Genomic DNA, 21,922 nt, shown 5'->3' on the forward strand with positions numbered 1-21,922 from the left:
ACGACAAGGTCCATGGTTCACGGGAGGAGGATCAATATCTGTATAATTAAATGAAATTATTTAATCAAAATATGCATAATTAAATAATTTTCTTTATAATATAGACCACTGATGTCTGGCACTGAAAGACGAAACGTGTTCAGTTCCAAAATACGTACACTATGTGATCAAAAGTATCCGGACACCCCAAAAAACATACGTTTTCATACTAGGTGCACTGTGCTGCCACCTACTGCCAGATGCTCCATATCAGCGCCCTCGGTACTCATTAGACATCGTGAGGGAGCAGAATGGGGCGCTCCGCGGAACTCACGGACTTCCAACGTCGTCAGGTGATTGGGTGTCACTTGTATCATACGTGTGTACGCGAGATTTCCACGCTCCTGAACATCCCTAGGTCCACTGTTTCCGATGTGATAGTTAAGTGCAAATGTGAAGGAACACCTACAGCACAAAGGCGTACAGGCTGACGTCGAATGTTGACTGACAGAGACCGCCGACAGTTGAGGAGGGTCGTAATGTGTAATAGGCAGACATTTATGCAGACCATCACACAGGAGTTCCAAATTGCATCAGGAACCACTGCAAGTACTATGACAGTTCGGCAGGAGGTGAGAAAACTTGGATTTGATGAACGAGAGGCTGGTCATAAGCCACACATCACGCCGGTAAATACCAAACGACGCCTCGCTCGGCGTAAGGAGCGTAAACATTGGATAATTGAACAGTGGAAAAATGTTGTGTGGAGTGGCTCAAAATGGTTCAAATGGCTCTGAGCACTATGGGACTCAACTGCTGAGGTCATTAGTCCCCTAGAACTTAGAACTAGTTAAACCTAACTAACCTAAGGACATCACAAACATCCATGCCCGAGGCAGGATTTGAACCTGCGACCGTAGCGGTCTTGCGGTTCCAGACTGCAGCGCCTTTAACCGCACGGCCACTTCGGCCGGCTGTGTGGAGTGACGAATCACGGTACATAATTTGACGATCTACACCGGGTATGGCGAATGCCCGGTGAACGTCATCTGCCAGCGTGTGTGATGCCAAAGATAAAATTCTGAGGCGTTGGTGTCATGATGTGGTCGTGTTTTTCATGGAGGGGATTGCACCCTTTGTTGTTTTGCGTGGCACTATTACAGCAAGGGCGTACAATGATGTTTTTAGCACCTTCTTGCTTCCCACTGTTGAAGAGCGATTAGGTGATTGCATCCTTCAACACGACTGTGCATCTGTTCATAGTGCACGGCCTGTGGCGAAGTGGTTACACAACACTAACATCCCTATAATGGACTGGCCTGCACAGAATCCTGACCTATAGAACACCTTTGGGATGTTTTGGAACGCCGACTTCGGGCAAGGCCTCACCAACTGACTACGATATCTTTCCTCAGTGCACTACTCCGTGAAGAATGGGCTGCCATTGTCCAAGAAACCTCCCAGCACCTGAACTGAACGTATCGCTGCGAGAGTGAAAGCTGTCATCAAGGCTAAGGGTGGGCCAACACCCCATTGAATTCCAGCATTACTAATGGAGGGCGCCACGAACTTGCAAGTAATTTTCAGCCAGGTGTCCGGATACTTTTGATCACATTGTGTAAGTTTGTCACCTATCTGATAAATTGTGATACAAATATTTGAAGAACGAAATTAGATTGACATATGTTTGAAAATGTAATTGCAAAGTGCCTTTGCGAATGTTGGAAAGTTTAACTCGTCGACGACACTGTCAACTTCGCTGGACAGAAACTGGCTCACGTTCGACGCGACAGCGGCAGTCGCCTCGTTCCACATATTAATTCTGGACAGCATCCTGGGCTCTAAAGCATAATCGGCTGCCGATTACCGAGAAGCGCCGGGCAGCCAGCACGCTGATCGCTGTTTGCTGACGCCACGGAATAACGAGAACTGAGATACGGGCATTGCGTGCTGCGGAATGAACGCAGAGCGGACTGTTGCGGATGGCATATATAGATAGCCCATCGATCTATTTCCGGGCGCCGATGCGTCACCGTAAATTCGGCTGCGCTCCGACGCATCTCACCTGATGGCGCTTTTTTTACACCTCTCGTTTCCACGAGCGATTTCCGAGCCGTGTTTGCCGGGAAATGCAGTGCCTCGTCAATAGGACCGGAACAATACCTCCAGTGGAAAATTCGACCTTCACCCGCGATCCAAAAAGCTTGCGCGACAACAGCCCACGCTGTATACGTTGCCGAATAGCTGTTAATTTTCGCCCTGTTTTTATTTTCTGTCATTAAAATGTTTTTCCCAGCGTTTGACAGAATGTGAACGGGTATCATTACTCTGGTTCAAATGAGATATGTGCTGATCCGTTTGCGAGTGTAACAGAGGAAGGAGCGCATAGCGTATGTTTACCTTTACTCATTATCGGGTCAAATTTTAAAGCTAATGTGAAATCTTTTCTTGTGGACAATTGCTTTTATTCTACAGACAAATACGAGGGTTGGAACGTAAATGGTGGCAACTATTTATTCACAACTGATACAAATGAGTTACATGTTTGCACCTGTTACTGTCCTTCAAAGTAGTCACCAGCATTGTGTAGAACCCGTTGCCAGCGATGTGGAAGGCGCAGTATACCGTTAGCAGAGACTTTTCTGTCGATGGTGCGAATGGAGTGGTCTACTGCCCGTCGAATCTCTGGAACAGCTCTGAAACGAATGCCACGATGTGGTTCCTTCATCTTCGGAGTCAAATCATGGTCACTATCACTTGCGAACAGCTTTGCGAAAGAAGCGGCGACACTTTCTGCGGAACCCACCCATCAATTTGCACAACAATGCCCGGGCGCATACAGCGCATACTGTGGCTGCTCTGTTCGGTCGATGGTATTGGGAAGTACTGAACCATGCAGCATACTCCCCGGACTTAAGTCCATGAGACTTTGATTTGATGCCGAAGATGAAGGAACCACTTCAGGAAAACAGCGGAACTATGTGCAAACAGAGAACAGCTTTGATAGTGAAAATGTGAGAAAGAAGTCAATTTCTCACACAACAGCCAACGCAAGGCAGAAAATTTCCATCCAACCCTGAGATGTGTGATCCCGAAATAGTGATCAGTCACTGGTTGGCACTGCAAATGCTGAGGAGCAAAAATTCGAGGAGTCAGTGAGCTTAGCAGGGTGATGAGAAGTGTAGAGATAGCCGGTGAGACAGTGTGAAAGGGACATTGGAGCTCTTCCACCCATCGCTCACTTAGTCTGCCGACTTTTAATCTGATCCTTATTACCACCCTGATGTTCATCGTCGCTTTGTGGGGTTATTCTTTTCCCGTTCCACTTTAAATGGACGGATCCTCAAAATACATTGAAGGTAATGATGCACTCGACTGAGCATTGCTACTTCAATGCCTGACATCCGCCTTCTGACACCGTGATAATGTTACTTCGGCTAAGAAACACACGGTAACCTGTCAACGCGGGCACCGTTCTTGGACCTCGCTGTACAGCAGAGGGACACTGACAGTGGAACCTCTCCATGGCATCCACGATAGATTTAGTGGTGAGATGTCCCAGTGGATATTCCGTAAAAAATTGAGAACAGACTAACGGAGAAAATAGGAATAAGGAGCACTGAACTATGAAAAAAAGCAAAACAGAAATAGTGAACGGTCGATGGTTAACAAGAGCACGTCAAGTGCAGCGGAGGAGTCGCGACATGGTGGTTAAATGGTCACGGTGTTAGGCTACAAAGGGAGCGAGCTGGGTTCAAAAGTCTCTCGTGGCAACCATTTTTTAAATATTTTTTTCACAACATTATGAACTGCCCCTCCTGCCGTTTAAATGTTTGTTCTTTTTCTGTAGCAGTGGTAGTTGTATCATACTGTAACTGGTTACAGAATATGAGCCATGTGGAAAGAATACATCACCGTCGCAAGTAAATGTGATGAACAGCGAGAGCAGGCGAGATACCACATGAAATGAAAACAACTTATAAAAGGATGTCAACTATGTTATACCAGAGCCAAGGTTGCCCCTGAGGGCCGGCAACCCATATTACACCACAGAGGACGAGGTTGTCTATGTCCAAGGCGTACCAAAGGCACCATGGTAAACACCAGCTATTTACAAACAAGATAATGGAAACAGACATCCCGAGCACTACTTCTTGCAGGAGTAGTTCGAGCCCTGGCCTGCAGGAAGTATCACTGCGCCAAAACCTGATTGGCCAGAGACCGCTATTTAGGGGCTAGAACCAGCCCCGAAGTTCAGTTCACTCCAGTTGCCGACCTCGTGTACTTCGACCATTGAAGATTACGTCTTCGTCCCTTAATTGGACTACTACTGGAGTGTGTGTTACTACGAACCTTTGTGGAAAATTAGAAGTGAGCTTTCGTTTGCCTCAGTTAGGAGACTTTTACTGGCATGATCATTGTTACCTTTCGTTTGTCGTTCAGTCATCAACCTTGTGAACTTACTTCAATAAAAGTTGTGATTGTGAAAAATTGCGAATTGTCAGTCACAAGACACTATGTTGCAGCAAAGGAATTGAAGAGTCGAAACTTCCAGAACGGAACGCAACTTCAGAAACGTTAAAAGCATATGTTCTTACAGAGCGCAGAGAAACTATGTGATTGTGAAACTGTTGCACTCATTTCTTGCAGCTCATGTGACAAACTATTATGTTTTCATCATTTACTTGGGAGTGATCACTTGCACATTCATATGAACACCTAAATCGGAGGCATGTCACACTTACTCACCAGGGGTACAAATTAGATGCATCGATAAGAGTTTCTTAACATATGACATACGTACTGTCACTAATGCCGTGTATAACATAACAAATGTGTTTTACGTTGAAGGATTCGATTGACTTGTCGCCTACTCATCAAAAGTTTGTGGTTCCCATTCGGCTATTAATAGAGTAGTTGTGCAGACACAGACACAAATTTGAATACAGTGAATAAAAAAAAAAAACAACAACAACAGCGTGACCAGTTAATCACGACGTCATTGCTGTTTCGAGCCGCCCTGTATTGCACTTGTTATTCTTGCGCTGTTCAGTATTTTTTTTCACTATTTAGTACACCTTCTTCCTGTTTCCATGCTTGATCTGTATTCAGTTCTTGACGGACTGTCCACTGGGCCCTCTTATCACTAAATGTGAGGGCGGTGCGATGGGGAGTTTCCGCTGTGAGGAGGGTGGCCAAGTCGTCACCGCACCGCACAGCTCCGAGGCGACGCACTGTCCCGACCCAGCGTCTGCAGGCGACATCAGTACACGAAAAATGGTGAGACGACTCATTCCCACATCCTTCTCCATAATAATCGAGTCGTGTCCACACCCAGTCAAATCGGCCCTGGGTTTTCTGGTACCGCGCGCCGCGGGTTTTGAATCCGCGCCAGACGGCATGGACGTCGAAGACGCCTAGATGTCTCTGCACTGTCGCGCCGTAAGCCGTGGCGGCGCGCGTCTCTTGGCCCACGTTTATGTGAGGGCGCCACAGTAGAATACGCCCAATAGTGGCGTCCCCGATCACGTATTTAAGCGCCTGCCTCTCGCCCCGCCAGTCATCAACACCTCCACCAAAACCACCTCCTCCCCGACACCCAATGTGGCTTTCGACCTTCCTTCTCTGCCGATGACCAACTCCTCCGGCTCACTCACCTCCTCTCCCTCCAGCTTAACTCCCGTCGCTCCGCCATTTTTGCTTCCCTAGACTTCGAAAAGGCCTACGACCGTGTCTGGCATCCCGGTCTCCTGTTTAAACTCCAAACCTACGCCCTTCCTGTAAACTACATCTGTCTGATGGCCTCCTTCCTCTCCTGCCACCCCACGTATGTTACCATCCATAATGCCAATTCCCACACCTTCTACCCATCTGCAGGTGTGCCCCAGGGCTCTGTCCTCTCCCCTCTCCTCTACCTCCTGTACACTGCAGATATGCCCCAACCCCCCCCCCCCCCCTTCCAGTACACCTCTTGCAATATGCCGATTACACCGCATTCCTCGCCCTCGCTCCTACCCTGCAACGGTCTCAACGCCTTCTCCAGAATCACCTTGACCTTTTTTGCCGCATGGTGTAACCAGTGGCTCCTGAAAATCAATCCTTCCCAGGCAATCATCGTAGGTCATACTACTCGCTCCTTCCGGCTCCTAGATTTCTCCCTTACCGTCTGCGCCCGTCCTGTCCGCCTCAGCCCCACCCTCACCTACCTTGGCCTCACCATTGACCGTCACCTTACCTGGATCCCTCATCTCAGCACCATCCAGTCCAAACCCCACAACTGCCTCCGACTCCTCAAACCCCTCTCTGGCCGGACATGGGGGTTGCACCCCTCTACCATCCTCCACACCTACAAATCCTTAATCTGTCCCATCCTCTGTAATGCCAGTACCACCTGGATATCTGCCCCCCCCCCCCCAAATTCTGTAAGTCCCTCCAGATCCTTGGGCGTCATGCACACCCCCTCGCCTTCCGTATATGCCTCCTGTCCCCCATGCGGATCCTCTATGACCTCATTCCTTTCCCCCATCTGCTCCTATTCCTCGAAGATATTCGCATGCTCTACTTCTCCCGCCGCCTTGATCCACCTCACCCCCTGGTTGCTCCTCTCCTCTCCCATCCCCTCCCCTGCCACGTCTTCACTGTTGTGCCCCCCCTACCCTCCATCTCTACACCCTTCATCTCCTTTTGCAAGGTGGCTTCCATCAACTCCCCCTCCCGGATGATGCCCTCTCTCCCTCCATTTATCCCTCCTATCAAATCTGATCCTCACCCCCCCTCCTTCCCTCCGTCCTTTTCCTGGGCTCCCTCTCCCGCTCTTCCATCCTCTTTTTTCCACACCTACCCTCTCTCTGCCCCCCTTCTCTCCACAGAGTCCTTTTGCATTTCCCTCCTCTGCCTTTTCCCATTCCCTCTCACGTCTTCCCTGCCCCTGCCCCCCTTATGAGTCCCCTCCCTCCTTTGGTTCCCCCCCTTTTGTTTTTCCTCTCCTCCCTCCTTGTTTTCCCACCCATCTGCCGAGGTCCCCCCCTCCATCTGGCCTCGGCTATGGTGTGTTATCTTTGTGCCAACATTTTAGTACAGTGTTTACAGGGAGTGTTCAGTGTTGTGTGTCTTCTCCAAAGTGTTGCGAACGGACATCATACTGTCGCTGGGTGTGATTTTTATATCTCTTGCGAACGGAAACCAGACTGTCGCCATGTTTTTAATTGTCTGTCTGCCATGTTCCCTGTCTGCATCCTATGTATTTTATTAGCTTTGCCAACCCTTTGCTTCATGTTTTAACTTTCCACAATTTTCCGCCGTTTTCCAATTTCAGTCACCGTTTTATCGCCTGCTTTTATTGTTTCTTATCTTCTTTCTTACGTTTTAAAAAGCCTGTAGGCTGCAGAGCAGCGTAATAAGCTGCTGCCAGCCCGCCCCCTTCGGAGGGAATCGAAATACAATAAAGAAAAAAAAAAAAAGCTCCGCCAGCCTGTCTAATCGTTGCGTTCATCTATCGACATCTCGCCTCAGACAGCGTATTTACGTTACTTAGTTCCGTGTACGAGTGGACGTGGTTGATTGGTGTGCTCTTCTTGTGACTCCGTTGCTTCTTGCTTGTTATTCGTTAGGTCTCGCTTGGTTGTCCTTCGTTGTTGTGTTCGTCCTCTCCCGTTTGTGTTGTTGTTCACGGGCCGCTCCGTTGGTCCCGCCGCGCTTTCCCTCACGCTAACCCCGCGACCATTCCGGCCGTGGTTACAACAGGTTTTGTAATTTTTTGTGTATGAAAGACGCTGTAATAAAAACAAATATTTCATACTTAATTCTCTAATTAATCTATTCTATTGACCTGTTTGCTGTTTGAGTAATCTTTTGCTATTTGAGGTCACTTAACCCTTTTGCAGTCGTCCAATTTGAATGATGAGTGCTTATATATCACACATTTCTATACTGTATACTGTGGTGCAGTGCCCTACTTAAATTGCTGTATATCTTGCTGCACTCAGTTTAAAAATATTACAGAAAATATCCCTTACCCACAAAAGTGTGTAGTTTATTATTGTGTGCCGACATTATCATACTTTGTCACTTTAAACTGTTTAAAAGTCATTGAATAAAAAGTATTTTAAAAAGATAATATGAACACTGCATTTGATTTAATGAAATCTCAACAGTGTTCATAAAATATACACAAATTTATGAGGAAAATGACATACGAATAATGACGCTTTTAATATTATTCACAGAGATAATTATTATAATAACTGGATAGTACATTCCAGTCTGTCCAGTGATGCAGTTCTGTATCAGCTACCAGTCGTGTTTTGTATCAGAATACAGTTTACCAAACGACGGAAATCGTTAATAATTTCGTGTTACAGTATGACGACAATGAGGTCTTTTGTTGCGTCCCGTATTCAGCAACAATGCTGTAAAACCTCTCAGCCGGTCGGTGTGGCCGAGCGGTTCTAGGCGTTTCAGTCTGGAACCGCGCGACCGCTACGATCGCAGGTTCGAATCCTGCTTCGGTCATGGATGTGTGTGGTGTCCTTAGGTTAGTTAGGTTTAAGTTGTTCTAAGTTCTGGGGGACTTATGACCTCAGCTGTTGAGTCCCATAGTGCTCAGAGCCATTTGAACCATTTTGTAAAATAAAATGAAATGTTCAATTGCAGAAAATCTCACTGGTGGCATATACGATGGTCCACACACCTTGTGAAATGGAAGTGGCGGCGGCTGTAGTGTTTCAGATGCAATTACTTCAGTGTACTGCATATTTTCCGTTCTGTATTCACATTCAATCAAGATACCAGCAAGAACATCACTGTCACTTTCTCTACCACTGCTACTTTCGCTAAAATATTCTGTATTTCTAGTATTTTCCACTAACTCGAGAATTCCATTGCTGCACAAATTTTTAAAAAATAAATCGCAAAAGCGGACATGATCGGATTTGTTGCGATCCAAAAAGAAAAAAGGGCAACACACTTCGTTACATGTTAGTTTACTTGCAGAGATGTTGAACCAACTTCAGTGCCAGATACGAGAGGAGGGGTATTCTGCCTCACTGTGAAGTTTACTGAAACTATTGCGAGAGGGTACAGTCCTAGCAGAGTTAAGCAAATTATTGTTTTCTCCTATATAATGTAGTGAACTGAGAAGTCTTTCATCTCTTGCATAATAGGACATGCAGATAATTACATCTGCCCCCAATAGGGCGCCAGAATTGGGGTGAGTCCTTCAGAATTCTGTGATGTGATGTAGTATGCATATTAAAAATGAGATCGCCCCACCCTGGAAGGCAATGATTTAACTAACATCAATAATTAACCCTCTGAATGTCAAGATAATGATTTATCGTTATCCTCTACAAATGCCAGTACTGTCAGAGTCCCGATTCATCGGTACTCTGATTACTTTCACTTAGCTTATAAAATCCGTCGCTCAGTGTTGATGCTCAACTTTTCGGTTTACTTATACACCTATAGTTACCGACTTTTGAGCGTTGCCGCAGTAAAAATATTGATGGTCGGTATCTCTGTTACTGCGTTGTTTGTTTGTTGACACTGTGCGTAGTGATACTTGTTCACGTATTGTTATGTCATCTGACGTTGTTTTTTTTGTCCAATATTGTTATTTAATATTGTTTCTGTGCTATTTTTTTAAGTTAATGTCTTCAGTTTGCTGTCACAGACATATTTGAAGATACGAATAAGCAGTCATAAAATGAAGATATTGGGATAAATGGTCCAAATTTTAGTTTAAAATTACCAAGTATAGCACCCCTGTCTCGTTGTATCACACTACAGCGCGTTCAGCCGGCCGGTGTGGCCGAGCGGTTCTAGGCGCTCCAGTCTGGAACGGCGCGACCGCTACGGTCGCAGGTTCGAATCCTGCCTCGGGTGTGGATGGGTGTGATGTCCTTAGGTTAGTTAGGTTTAAGTAGTTCTAAGTTCTAGGGAACTGATGACCTCAGAAGTTAAGTCCCATAGTGCTCAGAGCCATTTGAACCATTTCTACCGCGTTCACCAGAGTGTCTCTTATAAAGCAGTGACAGTGAGTTGTGACATCGGCTGACCTGTAACCACTTGTGGTGAAAAAGACGTTGCTAACCCAACAACAGTAAAATCAGCAACTACGATAGCGGCAACCTGTGTTCTCCTCAGCCCTTCTGGTAGTGGAGTGAGGCATGGTGACACGGAAGACTCACATCGCCTTCCCTCAGATCCCTATTCCTTTACTCCCTTCTAGGATTTGAAGTCATTTGTGCAACATATGGGCTGTCCAGAACAACAGGAGGATAGCAGACAAGAAATATTTACTATACATATACAGTATGGCAGGTGAAATACATGATTAAATTAGAAGGGTAGTTGGATGTATAGTACATCGGGCGTAAACAACGGCTTGCTGAGCGTCAAGTTGACGACAGAAATATGATTCAGTTCTATGCTAGAGCGATGGAATGTACTGATGTAGGAAGCACGCACAACATCTATCTCGTTGGAAGATAATGTCACGGAGACGTCAGAGATGAGGAAGAGAAAACGGCCATTATAAGTGAGAAATGTAAAGCCGGATGTCCAAATTACCGGCTATGCTAACAAAAGATTATCATATATTGTACCAAATAGTACCCCACACGGTCACGCCAAGTACTGTGCTCGTATCACGATAACAAATGGTACCGTTCGTAGACGTTACATCCATTCTGATGCTGATGCAGAATCGGGAATAGAGTGAACGCACGACGGGGTGCGATTTCGTTGTTGTCGCTGAGCGCACCACTATTGCTGTGCCTCTCTGTTGCCGCTTCAGGGGAAGCCGAAACAACGGTCATCATGCCGACAGGACGTAAGGCTACAGACGTCGTCGGACTGTCATTGTGGCACTTGCCTTCCTGCACACAAGCCCATTTCCTGACCCAATGTTTGTTATATGGTTGACGTTGGCAGGTACCCACTCCGTCAGGTTGCGTTGAAATGCGAATCGTTTGTATGATCAGGCATCTCAGTGCACTTGATTCCATTTGACTTTTGTAGCATGTCGTATTCATACCGTTGCAGTTTCGACAGCCAGCAATTTTCGTAACCCGTCGAAAATCTCCTCCTAGTGAAAACGATATTTCACAGAACGGTAATACTTTATTTGCTAGAAGTATAATTTGTTGAGGAAACAAATACCAAAGACTGGTTTTGAACACAAGGTTTCTCGTCCATTCCAGTGTAACGTGGCAGACATTACGCGGTATTATTCTTTCCTGTTCGTATCTGTGTGTCTTAGAGTTCCATAAGGGCTCAAGACGCTGAAATCTCCGAAGAAAAAGAACTCGATGTTTGATAGGGAATTACGGGCAGCCAAATGTCGGTTTCTCCCATGTACAGCACTCTTATCTTAACCTTTTCACTCCTACATTCCTTAGGATTGAACGTCATAAATGTATACTTATTTTAATTACTGTTGGAGTCAGAAATAACAGTATTAAAAAGTACTTCCCACAATTTTTTTTCCCCGAAGCTGGGAGGGGTGAAATACACCGTTATTCACAAGTACCTTCGAGGTTTCAAAGACGACAGCGCAAAAACTAGAGGACATACAGAAAACCGACATACGCCGCGAATAGAGCATTTCTCCTAGTTTTTAACTCAAATGACACGTGGTCAATAAGGGCGCCGTTTATGACGCGCAAAATGTTAGTAAATGCGTCCAATTTTGCTGTAACAAACTGTCCCAGAAGGCGCGCATGCAGCCCATTTTACAAATCTGTTTATTTGATTACTTCTCTGCAGGCAGGGGTTAATTCAATACGAGGATCAACACGTAATCTTGTAGACAGTACATTCGACATGTGTCATCGGCAGTTATAAGAATTCTATAAACAATTATCAAGCTTACTTTTAACAACGGGACTTAGGGAAAAAACTACGCACCACAAAGGAATTACCCAAATGGGACGGAACTCGGTAGATTTGATGTACATGTACAATCAATCAAATGTTTACAATTTCAGAAAAAGTGAATGACTGATTCAAGAGAAAAAGTTTTACAAATTCAGCACGTCAATAACGCATAGGCCCACCTCTGGCCCTGATAGGGTTGTTGGGTTGAAAGTTTCCTTTAAAAATTTCTTTTTTGTTTGATTTGATTTGATGTCGTACAAGCTTGTTGTAACTTTGCTGTTGATTAGCTTTGGGTGACTGCGCGTTTCCAATTGCGAGACAAACCAAATATAATTATTTTGAGCCATAATGGCTATGTTTATGAACCGTGACTGTGTGGGATAATTATTTATATTTAAGAAAACCAGCAGAAGACATCACTGATTTCGAGTTCCCCCCAAATGGCACACCAGCAGCTACAGTAAAAAACAATGGACAAAGTGTTCTAAATTAATCTACTTTAAGACTGTTTATTTTTAAGTAACATTTCTCTATGTATGTATGTATGTATGTATAAACGCCTGAAGATGAACAGAACATGTTCGAAACGCGTTGCATTATGTTATAAGCATAAAATAAGAAGTGATTGGTAGCAGAAACTTGAAATAAATAATTAAAGCAAATATATCTGCCTGCAAGAATACAAAATAAATTTGGTCCTGTTTTGTAATCTTTCTAAAAAAGTGTGCAAACTGTTTAAATCCTGAACTTTACTATTAATCTCTTTAATTAAACAAAGTAGTCCCTGTGCATTAATCTACCTAACAACGCTGTTCGTGAAGTGGCCCCTGTGCGTTGCTAATTTTCGTAGCAAACTGATCCTGAAATGAAAATATCTCACTTGATAACGTAACTGCTTGGGAATGTGGTGCTTGCTGCTTTCTGTGCGCCAGCTGCAAATTTCTTATTACAGTTACTGAGAGCTTAATGCCACGCTCCAGACAACAAGTAAACTATTTTATACAAGTCATTGGGTGAGGCACTCCTTTAAATAAAAATTACTTGGACCGAGGCTGTGCTATTAGGTGAAATATTCCTTAAACAAACTGTTTTTAAACTATCTGATGTTTTATTAACTGTGTGAAATTCATTTTACAACACTCATTAACACTGACAAAGGCCAACATTGACAGCAAACTCTTACTGACACAAATGTTAGGCAAATCATTAATAAACATAAAAAGTACCATAAAATGATAATTACTCAATTTTAACGAAAAATCTAAACTACCCTGATTTCAATGTCTCATTCAACAATGATTCTAACCACTCGTGACTGCAGTGCCATACTCTTTTCATCCATTCACTAACCAAATATTTCTCTTCTGTTTCACAGCACTGAAATACAAATTATTTTACTTGAACACAGATGCACTTAACTTGACGTCTACAATGCCACGAGTCCTTTGTTCGGCATCTGTCTCACTACTGCTCTAACGACAGAACTCTCGCGCTCCTCGCTGCCCAGCAGAGATGACAAAAACAAGCACATGACAGCTACGCAGACCAAAGACTGTGCGTGAATAAAAAGCGATGCTAAATTGTCGCTTAGCGTCTGAGACATTCATAGTACGTTCAAATTCTAGAAATGCAAGTAGCAAACTCTCAATAGACCTGTTTCAGGTTTTCCTATGGGATATCGTGACAATTCTGTTGAATTAGCGCGTTAGCTCGTCGTAATCCCGAAATGATAGGATGACTATGTCCATAATCCTCCAGAGGTTCTCAACAGGGGAGAGGTCCGGTGATCATTCAGACCAAGGTAGCGTTGGACGAGCACGTAGAAACTCTCGCCGTGGGCATGCAGGCATTATCTTGTTGAAATGTAACCTTAACGTGGATGACAACCAGAGGAGTTATGCTTCGGAAAAGAAATGGCACCAGAGACTCTCACTCCAGGTTGTCGGGCATTATAGCGGGGACATTCAGGTTGGTATCCCGCCGCCGTCTGGGGCATTTCCAGACACGTCATCCCTGGTCAAGGGGCTTTAATTCGAAGCAGGACTCATCACTGATAGATAGATCTACTCAATGAGACTCCAGGCCGAAGACGCGTCTGGAGCCGCTCCAGATAGGTGTGGGATATCAATCTGACTCTCGCCTTCCATACGGCCTGACGAACAGGAGTGATAGTCTGGAGTGCCATTTCTTTTCGTAGCAGGTACCCTCTGGTAACCTTACAGCACGGCGGTACTCAGCGATATTCTACGCCCCATTTTGATGCCCTTCGTGGAAAGCCATGCTAGGCTTACTTTTCAGCAAGATAATGTCTGCCCGCACACGGCGAGACTTTCTGCTGCTTGTCTTTGTACTTGCCAAACCCTACCTTGTTCAGCAAGGTCTCCCAATCTCTCCCCAGTTGAACATGTTTGGAGCGTTATGAGCAGGACTCTCCAACCAGCTCAGGGGTTTGACGATCTCACTCACCAACAGGACAGAATGTGGCACAGTGTCTGTCAGGAGGACGTCCAATAACTCTGTCAATCAATGTCAATCAGAATAACTGCTTGCCTAAGGCCAGAAGTGGACAACGCGTTCGTGAAGCTCTTTCTGTTCAACATACCATCCAATTTTTCTGAAACTGCAAGCATTTGTCTGTCTGTACATGTACATCACACCTACCGATTTGCGTCCCGTTGAGATAATTCCTTGGTTGTGTGTCTTTTTTTCTATCCTTAGACTGTAGCAATAACATGCAGCGAATTCCCTGTGGGTCTCTGATAACCTATCGTGAGACACATACGTCCTATTGATAGTGAGATGGTTGGTCATTTGTATATTATAAAGTGCACGATGGTTGCTGTAAGCTTTATTCACTCAGATATATCATTTTTGTTACTAATATTTTCAAATTCGATAGTGTATTTATAGTACGGAAGTATAGCCATGTGCTCCATTTTATTACAACATACTCTAATAATTGTAACTACAGGTGTAACTATTTAGCCATATGTCAGAATTTAGTGGATAAATACAAAGAAGGATTATACAGTGTGTGTGTGTCTGTCTGTGTGTGTGTGTGTGTGTGTGTGTTCAGTAAACAGAATCTGATTAGAAACAATAGATGTTTACTTTTAAGGCAATTTCAACATGCCATTCATGTATTGTCTGAAACGTCGTGTGCCGGATGCTTCAGAGAAAGATTTCATATAGACGTCTTATCCGCCCATAATTATCCACAGCGAAGAGGGAGAGAGTGGAGACAGATACAGAAAGCAAAAGACGGATACAGCCGGAAGAGGTAAGAGGTGGAACAGGAAAAAGAGGCTTGTGTAGCAAGATGTTCATCTCGAAATTAGGAACAGATGGAGGTCTTTCATCTTGCAGACGGCGTCTGACGTAAGATTCTTTCCACCAGCTCTTTTTCTAGTCTGTTGGCGAAAAATAAAGGAGATGTGCTTCTGTTGTCTTGCTCGTACAAAACATTGAGTTTTGTCCATCCTGTGACCAGATGCAGTGTGAGCTATGGAATGTAACCCGCAGAATACACTCAATAAATATTTGTTATGAAACAAAAAGAATAAAGTTTCAGTAGCAGAATAATTTCATTTGTTTTGCAGCTAACTGAGTGAGCTTTCAATTTCACAATGAGAAATACGTAGGTAGTTCTCCGTTTTGTGACACGGCATTCGCCGGAATGAAATTCGATTTGCTGAATTTTCAAATTCCATTGGAAAACGTACGCGGCGCTGTGCATACCAACCGGCCTCTTCCAGTGAAGCACGGGCTGCAAACCTGGGAGTCGTATTCCCTTTGTGTGTGACACACAACGTACGAGAGAAATGAATTTCCATCTCTGTGTGCCTGCAATTTAAATGATTGCTTAAGTTGTGAAACACGTATGTAACGCAGCAGCGATGGCGAGGCATTGTAGCATCTGTGACCAGAGAGTATGCGCTTAACCGCGCGAGTGTTGCGAGCGGTTCTCAGTCAGTCAGTCAGTCGTTGCGAGTCTGTCAGTTTAGTCGTTGCGAGTCTGTAGCTCGGTTTAGTCGTCATGCAGAGCGGTCGGTCAGTAGTAGCAGCCCAGTGCGGTTGTGTGATGTAGGCGGTCCGCAACACTGGTCAAGATGCTGAATAAGGTATACCATTAATTAATATAATCATTAGATAATGTAAAATTTTTTTTATTGTAATTATTCTCCAACAAGTCTCCCAATAATAATTTTTTATTTCAAAAGCATTTTCTCAAAAATTTAATATTTTTATTGAACTAAAGATTTCGTTGCACTTCCCATTTCATTCCACTTCTTTTGAAGAAAAATTTCACTAGAATCACAAAAAAAGGAAATATTATTATTTGCAATGCAGTTCCTCCAAGCGGTGCGCAACAACAAGAGCAGATATGTGACATCCATTTATTCTGAGGTAAGACTTTAATTCTGATTGTTTTACACAGGGCCAAAGACCGATATTTCGGTTTAATTGAATTTTCTTGTCACTGAATGGACTTTAATTTTTTGAAGGATTTATATTTGAGTCAGATTGCGTATTTCACATTTTTGTTGCCATTGTCAGTACATTTGATTGTGGGCAGGTTACGCCTAGAGCAGTGTCCATTGGCATTCATAAATAATATTTCTGTCTTGTAAATTTTTGTGGGGAGGTTACACTTGGCTCCCCATTTCTATTAAGTATTGTCCATTTTCTTTCTTTTAAAATTACCGTGGGGAGGTTACACTTGGCGACACCCAGTCCAGGATCGTATTTCGTTGAGAGTCTTTTGAACAACAGTCAGATATCTGCTCTTGTTTGCTTAGATATAATTAGGATTTAGCGCAACGCTGTTAATAATATTGTGACTTTCTCTCTACAGGTCAACGGCAGTTTGTTGCTCTGTTGTATTTGTGTGTTGCTTTTGCACTGTGTTGATTTGTTTTGTGAAAAATTTTGACTATTGTAAAAATGCCGCGAAAGACTGTGAATAGTGTATCGCGAAGTATTGTGAATGAAATTACCGACTTAAACAACGTGACCGATAGTAATTGTGATACGCAACGTAATGATGACAATCCTGCGTTCACTAACAATCAGTGCATTCCAACCACTAATGATGACTTTCACCTTAATGATGAACAAACGAACTCAATTGCCTCGTCTGTTAACTTGACGACAATTGATGACGCAGAATGCTCTATTGTAATGAGCGCTGCAGAGCTTAACACACCCGATTTGGAAAACCCAAGTAACGAACAGACAAATTTGTCTAATGAATATGAACAGATCACACAAAGTAGGACGGATTTATTTAATTCCGAAATAGTGAGTGACAGTGTACATCGGACTGATAATCCTTTTTGTAAGTTGCAAAATGACCAAATGGTCACACAAAGTGCGACAACTGCAGGTACATCATTAAACAGTACTGAGAATAGAAATGCTAATTTTGGTTCGGATCAAATTATGACACTATTGCTGCAACGAATTAACCAAATAATGGAAAACCAAGACAACAGTAGTAAAGATATCAAACAACAGAGTGAAAATTTCAAACAACTTAGGGAAGATAACAGACAGCTTAGTGAACAAATTAGAGACGTTGCCGCGCAGTGCCATGACACTAAGGAACAGTTGCGCGTGGAAATTGAGGCTTGTTCACAAAAAAATAGCGAAGAAATAAAGTCGATTGCGCAAGAATTAAGGGAAATGCAAACAGCCGCAACAAATACACTCAGAGACGAAATTAGCGGAGTCGCCAAACAGTGCTCTGAAAAAGCTACACAATTACGGGACGAGTTTAGAGCAATGACGGTAGAACTTTCGCGCACTATGGACGCAAAGATAGACGCGAAATTCGAACAGCAGAACACTCAGATTAACGAGCGCTTTAATCAGCACATACAGAACAGTGATACGCGTTTCCGCAAATTTATTCAAGATCAAAATAAAGTCAAACGTCAGGTTATGGAAACAATCACTGCACAAAGACAAGAGGACAAACGTAAAATGTTCGCGAAAGCGAAGACGTATGTAGACAATAATATTACTACAGTGTCCTACAAAATTAATACCATAGAACAATTGAACGCGGAATTACGGGATGAAATTTCTGACCTTAAATCAAAAACAGATACACACACAGTAAATATTCAAACAGTGACAGATAGATTCGAACAATTAGATCTAACACAGGATTGCGATGTCATCAAAGCTGATGTTAAAAAACTGAGCGAAACTACGCGTAAGTTGCAAAAACAGATTAATGCGTCTGATTCTAAAACCGACGATCAGGTTAAAATACTGACTGAAAAATGTGATGAATTGGCCAGTCGTATTGAAGTTATCGAAAATACTAATGACAATAAATCAGACGATACTGCACCGGTTTCATTTATCCAAACGCCTGAATTTCAAAATTTACAGCAGACAATTAATGAGATCGATTCATCTAACAACACGTTGCGTAGGAAGTTATCAAATTTACAACAAGAAGTAACAGAAATGAAAAACACTTCTGTTAATAATACACAACAGACGCCACTTTATGAAGATTTGTCAGACTTACGCAGCGCGTATAATGTGAGCAATTTACAGAGACTACGAGACGTAAAATCCGAAAAGCCACGCGACTTAAAATCTGAAAAGCTACGCAACTTGAAGTACGAAACGACACAGACAAACAGATTCACACACAAACCCGAACGTGTTTTCAAATTTAATGACGAGAACGTAGATTACGAGCAATTTTTATCAGCCAGAAAATGTAAAGAATTTAATAATGGCAGAACACAGATACACGATTTGCACTGTATACGACAATTTATTTTTGTACCTTCACCACTATTACCTGTAATGCAGAAGCTAGCTTTGAACCTGATGCGACAATTTGCTATTGCATTTTCATCAGCGTTGCGTGTAATGAGGAAACTTGAATTAGCATGCAGACAGCAATTTATTTCTGAATTTGTACCGCCATTGCCTATAACACAAAAGCTAAAAATTATTTGCAGTGCGTAATTGACCTCAGGGGATTCATTACGCTTTAATGAATATGTGCCGTAGCGAGCATAGGGCCCCGAGCTGTAGTAGTGCTATTTCATCTTTAGTTTTCTGCACTGCTGCCTTTTCTTCTACTGTCCTTTATATCTATCCAAACTGCTCTTTAACTATTGCTCTACCTAGTATTAAGAAACAAGTAATGAAAACCCGATAAGACAAATTTTTACCGAATGTGACAATTTTCAGTAGGCACTCCAGAACCAGCGTAATTTTAATAACGGATAAAATCGTAATCATCAGTATGTGTAAAATTAACAGCAAACGCATTTTTTTGTAACAATAGATGTTTTTCACCACAACAGCATGAAAGTAAGCCGCTTAGTATACCTAACTAACAATGCAGTCGATGTTTTTCCGCCACAACAGCATGAAAGTCAGCCGCTTAACATACGTAACCAACAATGCAGTCTACAAGGTCGACCAAACTTTAATGTTTCGCCGCGTGCACGTATAGTCCCAGCTCCAACAAATAGTAACGCATGGCAGCAAGAAATAACTACGTACAGACAACACACTATTTCAACTGGCATCGCAATGCGCCGTATAGAAATTACTATCATGACAGACGTAAAAATAACGAGCACAATTTTCAGCGTACATTTAATAACAGTCGATCTTATGAGCAGCAAGAACATCAGCAACAACATATTATCATGAATGAAACAGACAATAGGTGTCATCCATAGCGTAACACGTCAGTAAGAAATAACAAAGCAGTTCATATAGTGGATATGCCACAATATTCTCCCGTAAATAACAGCACGTACGATAGAATTTGACCAGACACAGTACAGATTGCATATTCCAATAACGTAAGCAATAATTTAGGCACGCAGAATCTTGTTCACGAAAATGTTATTAATTTTGACGGCATCCGACACACGTTTGCATTAAAGACAGAACTTAAGGACAGAATTACGACGTATGTAGACGACATTCTTATCGCAGAAGCTAACTGGTCTGAACACAATCTGATTCTTGAACAACTGTTGCAAACTTTTCATGCACAAGGACTTACAGTTAACCTCAGTAAATCGCATTTTGGCAAAACTTCCATAAAATTTCTTGGACACGTAATTTCAGCAGAAGGCATTGCACCTGATCCGGAAAAACTTCAAGCTCTACGTGACATTACCGTTCCTACGACGAAGAAGCAATTACGCAGTTTTTTGGGCTTAATTAACTTTTTTTCGTAAATTTATTCATCACTCTGCTTTAGACACACCCAGATTATGCCATTTAACAGGTAAAAACAGTATTTGGTCTTGGGATAAGCAAGCACACTCTGAATTCATGAACCTGAAACATGCTCTGTTGAATGCTCCACTGTTATCGCACCCCGATCTTACTAGAAATTTTTCCATTGCTACCGACAGTTCCAACACCGCTTTAGGCGTACATATTTTCCAGGAAATAGAAGAAGATGGTTCAATAGTAATCAAAAACATCGCATTTGCAAGTCGCATTCTGTCACCTGCTGAACGAAATTATTCTGTTACAGAATTAGAAACATTATGTGTTGTATGGGCTTTTACGAGATTTCGGCACTTTCTTTATGGCAGACATACCACCGTTTACACAGACCACAGAGCGATACAATTTTTACTTTCGGCTAAATTTACTCACGACAGGTTAAGCAGATGGAAACTGTATTTACAAGAATTTAATTTTACGATTGTTCACATTCCCGGCACACAAAATGTTATAGCAGACGCACTATCGCGTTCTCTCGGCAACAATCAGCAAGACGTAGCAACCCACTTCTGCAAAGCAAATTTCAGTGTCATGTACATTCAGCAAGTTGCATTTGAAAATTTTATTTCATCGTCATTGCAGGACATAGCACAAGAACAAAACAAAGACAATGTGTGGAAAGAAATTAAACAGCTTTGGCAAGATAAGAATAATGTTACGATTAGAAACCACTACACTGTACGCAATGACATTCTGTTTCGCCGCTCTCATCCTGACAGCAACATTTGGTTATTATGCATTCCTGACGAACTGGTTAACAAACTAATTTGGTACACTCATTTAAGTTACGCACATTACGGAGCACGAAAATGTTTTCTTATACTGAGACAGAACTGTTATTTTGCCAACATGGAGAAACGTATACGACGAGTTTTAGCGTCTTGTAAAATTTGCCAGAAAGCTAAATCAGACACCACTTCACATATTCCTCCATTATATCCCATTATACCTGTTAAATTAAGACATATGGCCGCAGTAGATATTTTTGGTCCGATTCCGAGAACTAACAGAGGTTTTTGCTACATCTTTGTCGCTGTTGAGCTCACTTCAAAATTTGTTACTTTCACTCCGTTACGCAAAGCTACTGCTAAAACTGTTTCAAATGCATTTGTAAAACATTTTCTATCTCATGTAGGGCATGTAATGAAAGTAATTTCTGACAATGGATGTCAATTCCGTAGTAGCGTATGGACACGCATGTTACGAGCCAGAAACATTTCTCCGATCTATATATCCAAGTACCACGCTTCTTCGAACCCTTGTGAAAGATTAATGAAAGAAATTGGTAAGCTGTGCCGAATATACTGCCACAAAAGACATATTGATTGGGATACACACATACTCTCATTCCAAGATGTAATTAATTCTATTCCAAATGAATCCACTATGCTATCTCCGACTGTTATACTGAAAAACGTTGAACCACCGAACAAAATTAAAGAATTAATAGAATTTCCCAAAAGTCGTCGCCTACGACACCGCGAAATAATTGACATTGCGCTGAAGAACATCAAACGTGCCGCAGAGCGCCGGAGAAGGCAGCAAAAACAGGTTTGTAAACGCCGAGACTTTCACGTTGGACAGAAAATATTAGTGCGTACACACTATTTATCCAGCAAATTAAAAGGTAAGTGCAGTAAATTTGAACTTCTATACGCAGGTCCATATCGGATTCGCAGCATACCTCACCCCAATGTTGTACACGTCGAAACTTTGAGAACCAGAAAATCGAAAGGCAATCACCATATATCAAACATTAAACCGTTTATTGAGT

Source organism: Schistocerca piceifrons, chromosome 6 (genome assembly GCF_021461385.2).
Source record: "Schistocerca piceifrons isolate TAMUIC-IGC-003096 chromosome 6, iqSchPice1.1, whole genome shotgun sequence".
Classification (NCBI taxonomy): Eukaryota; Metazoa; Arthropoda; class Insecta; order Orthoptera; family Acrididae; genus Schistocerca; species Schistocerca piceifrons.